At 33.3% G+C, this 10,181-nt stretch overlaps 1 long non-coding RNA gene across 1 annotated transcript; it reads left to right on the top strand.

Moving 5' to 3' along the window:
• The first annotated feature begins 980 nt into the window (after positions 1–980).
• Positions 981–7,698, top strand: LOC133782354 (uncharacterized). The gene is made up of 4 exons (XR_009870466.1): positions 981–1,117; positions 1,219–1,274; positions 6,597–6,665; positions 6,921–7,698. It is a non-coding gene; the product is annotated as an uncharacterized LOC133782354 (long non-coding RNA).
• Positions 7,699–10,181: the final 2,483 nt, after the last annotated feature.

The following is a 10,181-nucleotide window of genomic DNA, read 5'->3' as shown; positions in this document are numbered from 1 at the left end:
GGAGTAGGGCGTTACATCGACGGCGGCAGGGGACTCGAGGCTGGGCTCGACGGCAACGACTGGTTGTTAGGGGGCTGGGCTTGACGGCGGGTTGGGGGGGGGGGGGGGGGTCTCCGGTCTGGGCTCGATGGCGCAGGGGGGTTGAGGTGTCCTTAAAAATCACATTTTAGGACTCGCAATGAGAGTCTTAAAAACATATGTGAGTCATAAAAAACTTGAATAAAAAATTTAAGAGTGGTGACTTTTTAAACTAGTTTTTTTTCTTCTAAATTTTTCATATTATTAACTTTTGTATTTATAATAATATTTATATTTAATTTAACTATATTATTCTTTAACATATTTATAAAATTAGTATTAGTTAAAAACGTGCTGTTTTATTGATTGGTTAAATATTGTAAAATAATTTTAAAATTTCTATAAATTTATTAGTTGTAATTTTTTTGACTGCTTTTTTTTTTGTGAATTCCATATAAATTATCTATGTTTTTTAAAAAAAAAACAAGTATGATTATACTCTACAATTAAATAAAAATATAATTATACTCTATTTTAAATTAATTCAAAGTTATAAAATAAAATAAAATATAAATTAATTTAATAAATACCTAAATAATAAAACAATTAAGTAATGAGGCACGAAAAAGGAAATTATGGCGCTAAATGAAATAGTAATGGTGCCTTAACTTTGTTTTCACCTGAAATTGGTTCTCTACCCTAAGTTACCATCCCGCCTCTCTCCTATGCTAGGTGTCTCTCTCGATCTCTCACTCTCTTTCTCACATGGCCGAAAAATGAAGAAGGCTTGGATGAATGGAAGGGTACGTACAGAGGCTTCTCTAGGAGACAGGCTTCGAACAGAGATGATGTGACAACACCATTGTTTGACGGTAACTCTCTCTCTCTCTATCTCGCTCCCTCACTCTCTCTTTCTCTCTTTGAGAAACTATCTCGTTCGATCTTCTCCCTATTTGTTGCAGATGTGCGACATGGTGATGGAACTTGAGGCTTGGGGCGTGCGACGGGAGGTTTGGTCATTTATTCTACAGGGTGGCTCAGTTGTGGGTGTGATGGTGCTTGAAGGGGCGGTTCGTGAGACGGGTTCGACTTCGGCAAGGTTGTACTTCAACAAATGATTTCTTCTAGGTTTGATGATTGTTTTGAGTTTTGTCTTAATTTAGCTCTAAAACTGAAAATTTAATCTTCAAACTTGTTTAGGGGATTTTACTTTGATTTCCAAAAGGCATGTGAAGCGTTAAGAAATTGAAGATAAGGTCAGTTGAATTCAAAGTTCTCTTCTTTTTCTGGAAAATTGTTTTCTTTTTCTGTGAATGAATTATACTGATTCTTGTTTATTACTTTTGTTTCAGGTTATCTGGATTACTAGTGCCAGTCGTGGAATTGGTACATATATATATATTTACATTTTTGTTTCAAAATTTCATTTTCTGTATGTGTACTGGTTAATTGAACTATATTTTTGTTATTTCTTAATTATTTTCTTCTAGGGTGTTTAAATTAGTTAAATACTTTATGTTAATGCCACTTCATTGGACAAGGTTGATAAAATTTTGGGCTATTCTTTTCTTAAATGATTAAAACACATATTTTAAATATTCTCAGTTGGGTTTCTCTTCAAGTTGTAATTTAAAAAAACAAAAACAAAGACGCATTGTTGCTTCAAAACCTTCATGTGTTCCTTTATGCTGGTAGTTGTCACCACAAATGTGTCAAGATTATGATATACTCAATCAAATTGGTTCGTGTTGTTAGAATCATTGTAAGCTGACACATAACGCACAATTTAACCTTTATTGGATTCATTGCTGTTACTTAGCTTCATTGAGTGCAAAGGTACACTAGCATGAAGAACTGCCATATACTGTGTTGAGCTAGTTTGGGGATAATGTAGATCTTTAGTTTAGAGTTTAGGCAGTCTAAAATAACTTAGGGGGTTCTATGTAGAACTTTAGTTTAGAGTTTAGGTAGTCTAAAAGTAAAGTCTTTTATAAGCATATGAATTTCAGAAAGGATAACAATTTTTGTAAATTGAGATTACTACTAGGAACTTAGCATATTTGTAAATTAAGGCTCGTTGATGGTCTTTTTTGATATTATTCCATTACACATTGCATTTTTATTATAAAGTTGTCTCTATAAGATTATATATTATACTCATGCCTAATTAATCTTTGAGTGACATTTGAGTTTTTTGCAAATGCTATATTACAAGATGACCATATGTGTGTCCATATATTTTTTCATAGAGTATGAGTTCAAAAAGAATTTCAAGGGCTTTATGTGGATCTCCTTGATTTAAGGTGTGATTTCTACCATGCTATATTAAGTTGAATTAGAACCTGAAGAGATGATTAGTTCCAATACAATTCTTTATTTATTGGGTTAAATAACAATCTTATTTAGATGAAAGACCCTCATTTAAATTTGGATACAAGCACACCTATTTTTTCAAGCAAGTGTTGTTCCAAACATTCAATCCACAAAACAAAGTGTAAAAGAAGAAGTGACATTTTTTAGTCATGTTGTATTTGGTAGAAGTGTTCATTGTAGACATGTTGGGTTTCATCTTGGTAAAATTATTGAGATTGTTGAGATCAGATTTTTTATCTTGTTGATTGTTATGGTCAAGTATTTTATTGGTTTGTTAAGTTTCTGTTTGGAGGCCGGTGATTTCTAGACTGGGTTGACTGGGTCTGTTTAGCAATATATATGTAACGCCCCAACTCCTGGGACCGTTACAGTGTGCCTTGTAAACAGTGCTAAACTCGCTAATCGAGTCATTTGACCAAAACCGTGTACTAAGTATGATTAGCAGTTTAAGGATTAAAAACCTTGGCTAGGATGTAACGTTTCACCAGAACGTTTAATATATACATTGGGATCCTGAAAATATAGTTTCAGAGTTTATTACAGAAAATATTTACAACAGGCCGTTCTAAGTAGCAAAACAGGGTTCAACCCTAGTTCCACTTTAAACCTCAGCCGTGGTGGACGAGCAGCTGCATATGTACACATCATCACCTAAGCTCTTCAACTCAAGGATTGACCAGCTTCCTCTTGCCTTTACCTGCACCACGTAGCACCCGTGAGCCAAAGCCCAGCAAGAAAACACAATAAAGCATGATATAATATCAACAACGATCATAATAACCGTTCAGGACTATTAGTCCAAGAAAATTGGTGACAATAGCAAAAAGTCACAATAAAGAGCATAGCTCCCTCTAGTCACGTGACGATAGGGTCACCAGGGCTTAACTGATAAGTGATTCTTTCATAAGTTTGATCAGGACAGGTGCATGGTGAATGGTCACCAACATAACCCTCCTCCCGACTCTAGAGTCGTGTTATGGACAGCGTCCCCTAGCCATGTGACAAACAGTCACCGGGGTCAAATACCTTGGCTATAAACATCTGGTCATAGACCAGGCAAGCGCTTATAAGTTCTTCGACCTTAGGGTCGGTCCCGCATTAATGCCATGGAGCTGTTCAATGTGTGATCATCGACCTTAGGGTCGGTCTAGCATTAATGCCATAGAGCCATTCAATGCGTGATCATCGACCTTAGGGTCGGTCTAGCATTAATGCCATAGAGCCATTCAATGCGTGATTCTCGACTTTAGAGCCGGTCCCTGACTAGTCAGTGTCATACACAGGTAAGTCATGCCACCAATCATATATCACATGTTCCATATCCATAAACAAGGTATTCAGCACGCTTACTGAACAGGTATTAGTACAATTAGGACCATGCATAAACACAGAGGCTCAAGCTCTGAACGATATCATACTCACTATACAAGCATGTCCTAATCACATGTTTCTCATGCATCATATGCAATATATCCAGCAATCCAACATGCACCAATAACAGCCATGCACGTCACGCTTAATAACCAACCAACATGCATCAAGAACATGCATGTCATACTCAATAATCAACCAACATGCATCATAATAGCCATGCATGTCATACTCAATAATCAACCAACATGCATCATAATACCCATGCATGTCACATATACACAGGGTGCAGTTTTCTTACCTCAAAGTCGACCTAGAACGATTAAAAGAACGACCCTTGAGAACGATCAACTTTTAGTCCTTTAACAGTCACCTAGTCATAACCAAATATAAGGTATCATCAATAAAAATGATCAACATAAATTCCCAAATCAATATCTAGCCTCTGGAACATCAATCCCCACTTAACCGGGTACTAGGCTCAACCCCGAGGCCTATGGCTTGAATCCCCAAGCTAAAAACATGTTTTTGGTCAAAATGGACTTAAGGGCCGCGGCCCTCCCCTGCTGCGCCGCAGCGTGCCCCCAGACAGAGGCAACCCCCCTCTGCCAGACGCCTTGAGCCGCGGCGCACCACAGCCATGCGGCGGCTCAATACCCAATTTTGCCCAGAAAACTCAGCACGCACACCAGAATTTCCCCTGCGTTTTCCCTTAGAACCAGCCCCTCAAACTTGTCTCAAATCACAACTTAACACCCAATTCAACCACCAAACATCACCTACAACTTACCCCCATCATAACCCAACCAAACACATACAACAACTCCCCTTGATTCCCACTTTCTACATCAAAAACCACAAGCTAAAAACCAAAAGGAAAACAGAGCACAACCTGAATTCCATGGCTAGAACTTACCTCAAACACGATTTGAGTCCTTCCCAATGGCTGAGCTAGGTCTAGAATTCCCAAGCTTAGACTCCCTAGCTTGCTTCCTCAACATGGGCTCTCAAAACTCAAAGAAAAGGGTGAAGGAGAACTTGTACGGGAAGAAGGGAGAAAGATGAAGATAAACTCTGTTTTATTTTCATTCCACATCCTTCTAAAATTCCCTTAGGCTGATATAAATCCTTAAGGTCAAAAGACCCTAATGCCCTTAAGCCAAATAAATCCCTCTAAAAGCTTCCGAGGGTAAAACCGTCCTTTCCCGCCTATCTCGTTAATTATAATTAACGCTCTCCAATTCCTGCCATTCTCAATATTCCCAAATGCCACTAAATCATATCCCATTACCCTTTAATTCCCGGTAATGTTCTAATCATTAAATTCACCCCGAGACTCACCCCGAGCCCCGAACTTAAACCCGTTATGACTAGACCGAACACTAACATCTCATGATCGTCTCATGTCGAATAGCTCAAACCAACCCACCTTATAATGTGGCTATATTAATTAATCACAACCATGCACCCAAAATATACAATTACGCCCACAGTGGCCAAATCACCAAAATACCCTCACAATAATAAATTCTCCCATATGCATGCATCCACCATCATATAATAATATAATTCACGTAAACATGCATATAATCATTAAATACTATAATAAATCAATTATGGCCCTCCCGGCCTCCTAATCAAGGTTCTAAACCTTATTAGGAAATTTGGGGCATTACAATATACATAGTCGAACCACTTGCACTCTGTTGCCAAATTAATTGATTGATTCACTTTGGGGATTTTTTAAGAGCTGTAGTGAATTTTGGTTTGGAAAAAAGCTTGAATAAGATATATTAATCAGAAGTATTTCAGTTTCAATCACAATATGTTTTCTTTTAGTTATGAATTGTTTTGGTTTTTATGTCTTGTAATGATTCTTATAAAGCTCATTTTATTATGTATCTTTGTTGTTGATGATCTCAGATAGATATGTGATATGAGATTGTTATAGTATCCAGTATTATATACTGAAGAGACTTGTAGAGCTCTTGTGTCTCAATATCTAGGACACTGAGAAGCATATTCATACATATATTTGTTTGAATTATTTGATGTTTAAGTTTTATCTCTTTTGTTAGGCAATATAAGCCTTCACTGTTCTTTCACAGTCATTTTTAGGACATTTTGAATAGCAGTTTTGTTTTACTTTTTACATTTGCCTGAGATAATTGTTGGATTCTCTTAGATTTATTATATCTTTTGATAATGCCAATCCTAGTCTTAATATGAAATATCATGTATTATATGTACTAGTCTTAAATTTATCATTCACAACCATATACATATGTGTATATATATATATATATCCTTGATTTGAATGACGTTTTTAAAATTTAGAACCATATTTGGACAAAATGATAACTTTCACTAAGTTAAGATATCATATATGTATGGCTCTATGTTTAGATATCTAATAAGATATGTTTGGATTTGTTGCATTAATTTATATATATATATAGATAGTCATTGGTCATTTTAGTGTTGTAGTACATAATTATGAGTTCCATGCTATGCTTCTTTGAAAAGTTATATAATTCTATGATCAATAATGAAACTGATAATTGCCAATATGTGATAAGAAACTTGAACTAGAAACCAATTTGGCATGAGCTTGTAAAATTGTAAATAAGTAGTGGAAACCCAGTTCTTTCCACTTCCTCTTCTTAACTCTAATTACATGTTTCTTCTCTTATTAGTAGAATGTTATTTGCTTGTGTTATGCTGAGAACTCTTGATTTTCTTCAATAGCCACAAATATATCATGTCATGTTTTACTTCGTTTTGAGGTTGTATTTCCTTTTGGAATCTAAGCTTCAGTTTTCTACAATTCTTAGATTTTACACATAGATACCGAAGATTGAAAGAATATTCTCACTTTTATTCCACTGGTGCCAACTTGTGTGGTAAGTTCTAGCTTATACTTGCTCTTAACATGTTTTCATGGTTTCATGTCAATGCAATAATCTGACATCTTACAAGTATTAATAAATAAAAGCTTTATTATTTACATGTTAATTTTATTTTTAGACCCAAAATAACATGCATTCTATTTTTGGCCCATTAATTTGAAGATATCCCAGATTTGAAACCCATTCTTTGTTTTTGTCATAGTTTGAACAGTCTCTATTACAAATTAATGGACAAAACTGAATCAACAGGAAAAAAAACCTGATTATTTATTTATAGAAAGAGGAAATGGTGGTGGCAAGTCACGAGGCTCTGCACTCAGTTAGGTAGCCTGCAAGTCACGAGGACTGAGGTGATGGTGTGCTCTTCAATGAACTCATTTTTTATTTTATTTTGTAATTATAATTGAAAGTGGCTAATAAAGATATACATATAAAAAAATTAGGTGGCCTGATTATACAATCTATATATATAGTCGATATCCTCGTTTATCATTTTCCCTAGCTGCACATTTTGTTATATTATCCCTAAATAAATAAAAACAAAAGAACAAAAAAAATATAGAGAACAAATCAGCCTTCAAGCTTGTCATATATATATATATATATGTAGTTTGGTATTCATATATAATATCTTAATCAATTATATATAAGAATTAGTTATGTGTGTTATTATATTGTAATTGAAAAATGAACGATAACCCTCAAAGTCGCAATCACTTTGGTAAAGCTTTCTTATTTATTCATTTCTTGAGCAGCGCAAAGAAGAGTTGAAGAAAACTTGATTTGAGATATGGTAGGGCACTTATTGGACATGTGATTGAAATCTGGAATATTATTTATATTTATGATCACTCTAGCTACAACATATATAATATATAGATAGTTGGTGGTGACTCTTCTACATGCACATAAATATTATAAAGATTGTAGGTACAAATATATGTATATATATATATTTATTTTAGTTTTTTGTCAAAATGTAATCCATCTTTGCATTTTGAAAATAGCATAAACTAAGTTATGATGTAGTTTTCTATGTATTTTAGGTGGACAAGCTAAGCATTTGACTCAACCCAAGGCCGAGAAGAAAGAGTAAGATGAGCATTTGGGTTTTCTCTTCTTTGCATTATTATTTAATGATTTAATTCAGATTTGACTCACTTTCATTATATTATAACATTGTAAATGTGTGTATGTACTAAGACGGACTTCAAAGAAACTATTTTGCAACAGTTTGCAAGAGGTATGCCTCTAACTTTTATTTTAATACTATGCAAATGTTAGAGGACTTTGAATATCTTAAATATTCATCCATAGTGAAGTAGGTTCTGAGATTGTTACTGTGTGCTACAGTGATAACGGAAGGTTGAGAACTTATGTGTTTTAGTGAAGTAGGATCTGAGAAATTTGTGTGCTGCGGAGATAAGAAAGAAAACTTGTGTGTTGTTTGAATTGATGTAGACCTGTCTATGATCATCCTATAATTGAATTGTGTTTGTTTGATTGGTTTGATTATAACATATACTTGTATGAATGTACATATTGCGTGTTGGCATACGCATATAGCATAACCTTTTGTATTTCATGTTTTGTATATGTTAGTTTTCTTCTTGTCCCTTGTCTAATGTCTTTGGTGAGGTGATTTATAACATTGAGCATCACTTTTGGTTCGTGTGATCACATGTAGGTTCAATAGTATAAAGTGCTATACAAAAGTTTGACGTTATTAGCATATTGGTTTATAATTCATGATTTCTTTTTTTGCACCAGAACTACTATCTCAATTTGTGTTTATTTTAATTGAAGCATAGCTTTATGTTTCATTGTAGTCTAATAGTTTGATCATTTTCTTACTTAAATAATATCTAAGTTATTTTTTTTCTTCCAAACTGTAATTGTTTTCACCATGTTCGATGGCCTTACCTAAAACAATGTATTCTTTAAACAATTGAAAATTTTCTAAAAAAATCAATTGGTGAGTTTTGGGTTCAATCAATTGAGACATAGGATATATATTTATATATTTACTCGATGATTTCCTTTTCTGCACTAGAACTACTATCTCAATTTGTGTTTATTTTAATTGAAGCATAGCTTTATGTTTCTTTGTATTCTAATAGTTTGATCATTTTCTTATTTAAATAATATCTAAGTTATTTGTTTTCTTCCAATCTGTGATTGTTTTTACCATGTTCGATGGCTTTAGCTGAAACAATGTATTCTTTAAACAATTGAAAGTTTTCTAAAAAAATCAATTGGTGAGTTTTGGGTTCAATCAATTGAGACATAGGATATATATTTATATATTTACTCGATGATTTCCTTTTCTGCACCAGAACTACTATCTCAATTTGTGTTTATTTTAATTGGAGCATAGCTTTGTGTTTCATTGTAGTCTAATAGTTTGATCATTTCTTACTTAAATAATATCTAAGTTATTTTTTTCTTCCAAACTGTGAATGTTTTTACCATGTTCGATGGCCCTAGTTGAAACAATATATTCTTTAAACAATTGAAAATTTTCTAAAATGGATTGATTATCACTTTGTTAAAAATGTTGCTCTTGCATAGAATTCATAATTATATAGCTATTTATTAAAAGAAATATATATGCTTGACCAAAAGAAATTATGATTTTCTATTTTGCGTAGACTTTCAAATGTGAATTAGATTTATAAATTTGGATTAGGCTTATTCACAACGAGTTGTGTTACTTTAACAACTTTGTCTGGTATGCTCGTTGTGTTACTTTAATAACTTTAACAAATGTCACCTGGTATGCTTGTGTTACATATTAATGATCTATTATATTTATATTCTTGGTGCTCTTATTTATAATTATATTATCTTTTCTTTTCTTGCTAAGTACTATGGACTTAGAATCTTATGCATATTACCTACACAGTGCATGTCTTTATATGTGTATATATGTATATTAATTTCTCGATGTTTATTGTATATTTGCTAATGTGCTATGAATGATTGGTATTTTGGTTTATTAATGTCTATGTGATTTCATAAACTAACTAGCTTGAGTACTTTTAAATTGAGACTGACAGGTATGCATTACTTAGTTTAATGAATTAAGACTAACTACTTAAGCATGAGGCTATCCAATTTCATAAGAAAAATACAACTTTTATATAAATTATTTCTGTGGCTGAAAACCACAATCATCCTTTTTATTTATTCTGCAACCTCAAGTTCTCTATTTATTTTAGTTTTGGTTTAACTTTAATGGTGTTTATTCTGTATTGTAGGCTAAAACTCTACTTGGATATTTTAGAGAACCAAGACAATTATATAAGAGAACCAAGGCAACACAAAATTCTTCTTCAAGTTGTTGGGTATTATTTTCTTTCTTTCTTGTAACAATTATGTACAGTGAGGATTTGATGTATTATTTACATCGAGAATAATGAATTTTTATTGAGAATTATAATGAATTTTCATTGAGACTTATTTAGTCTCATGGGGATTTGATGTATTATTTACGTTTCAATTGTGTGA

The sequence above is a fragment of the Humulus lupulus genome, chromosome 6, assembly GCF_963169125.1.
Source record: "Humulus lupulus chromosome 6, drHumLupu1.1, whole genome shotgun sequence".
Classification (NCBI taxonomy): Eukaryota; Viridiplantae; Streptophyta; class Magnoliopsida; order Rosales; family Cannabaceae; genus Humulus; species Humulus lupulus.
The sequence above is the reverse complement of the archived record's forward strand: the minus strand, read 5'-3'. Positions and strand labels throughout refer to the sequence as shown.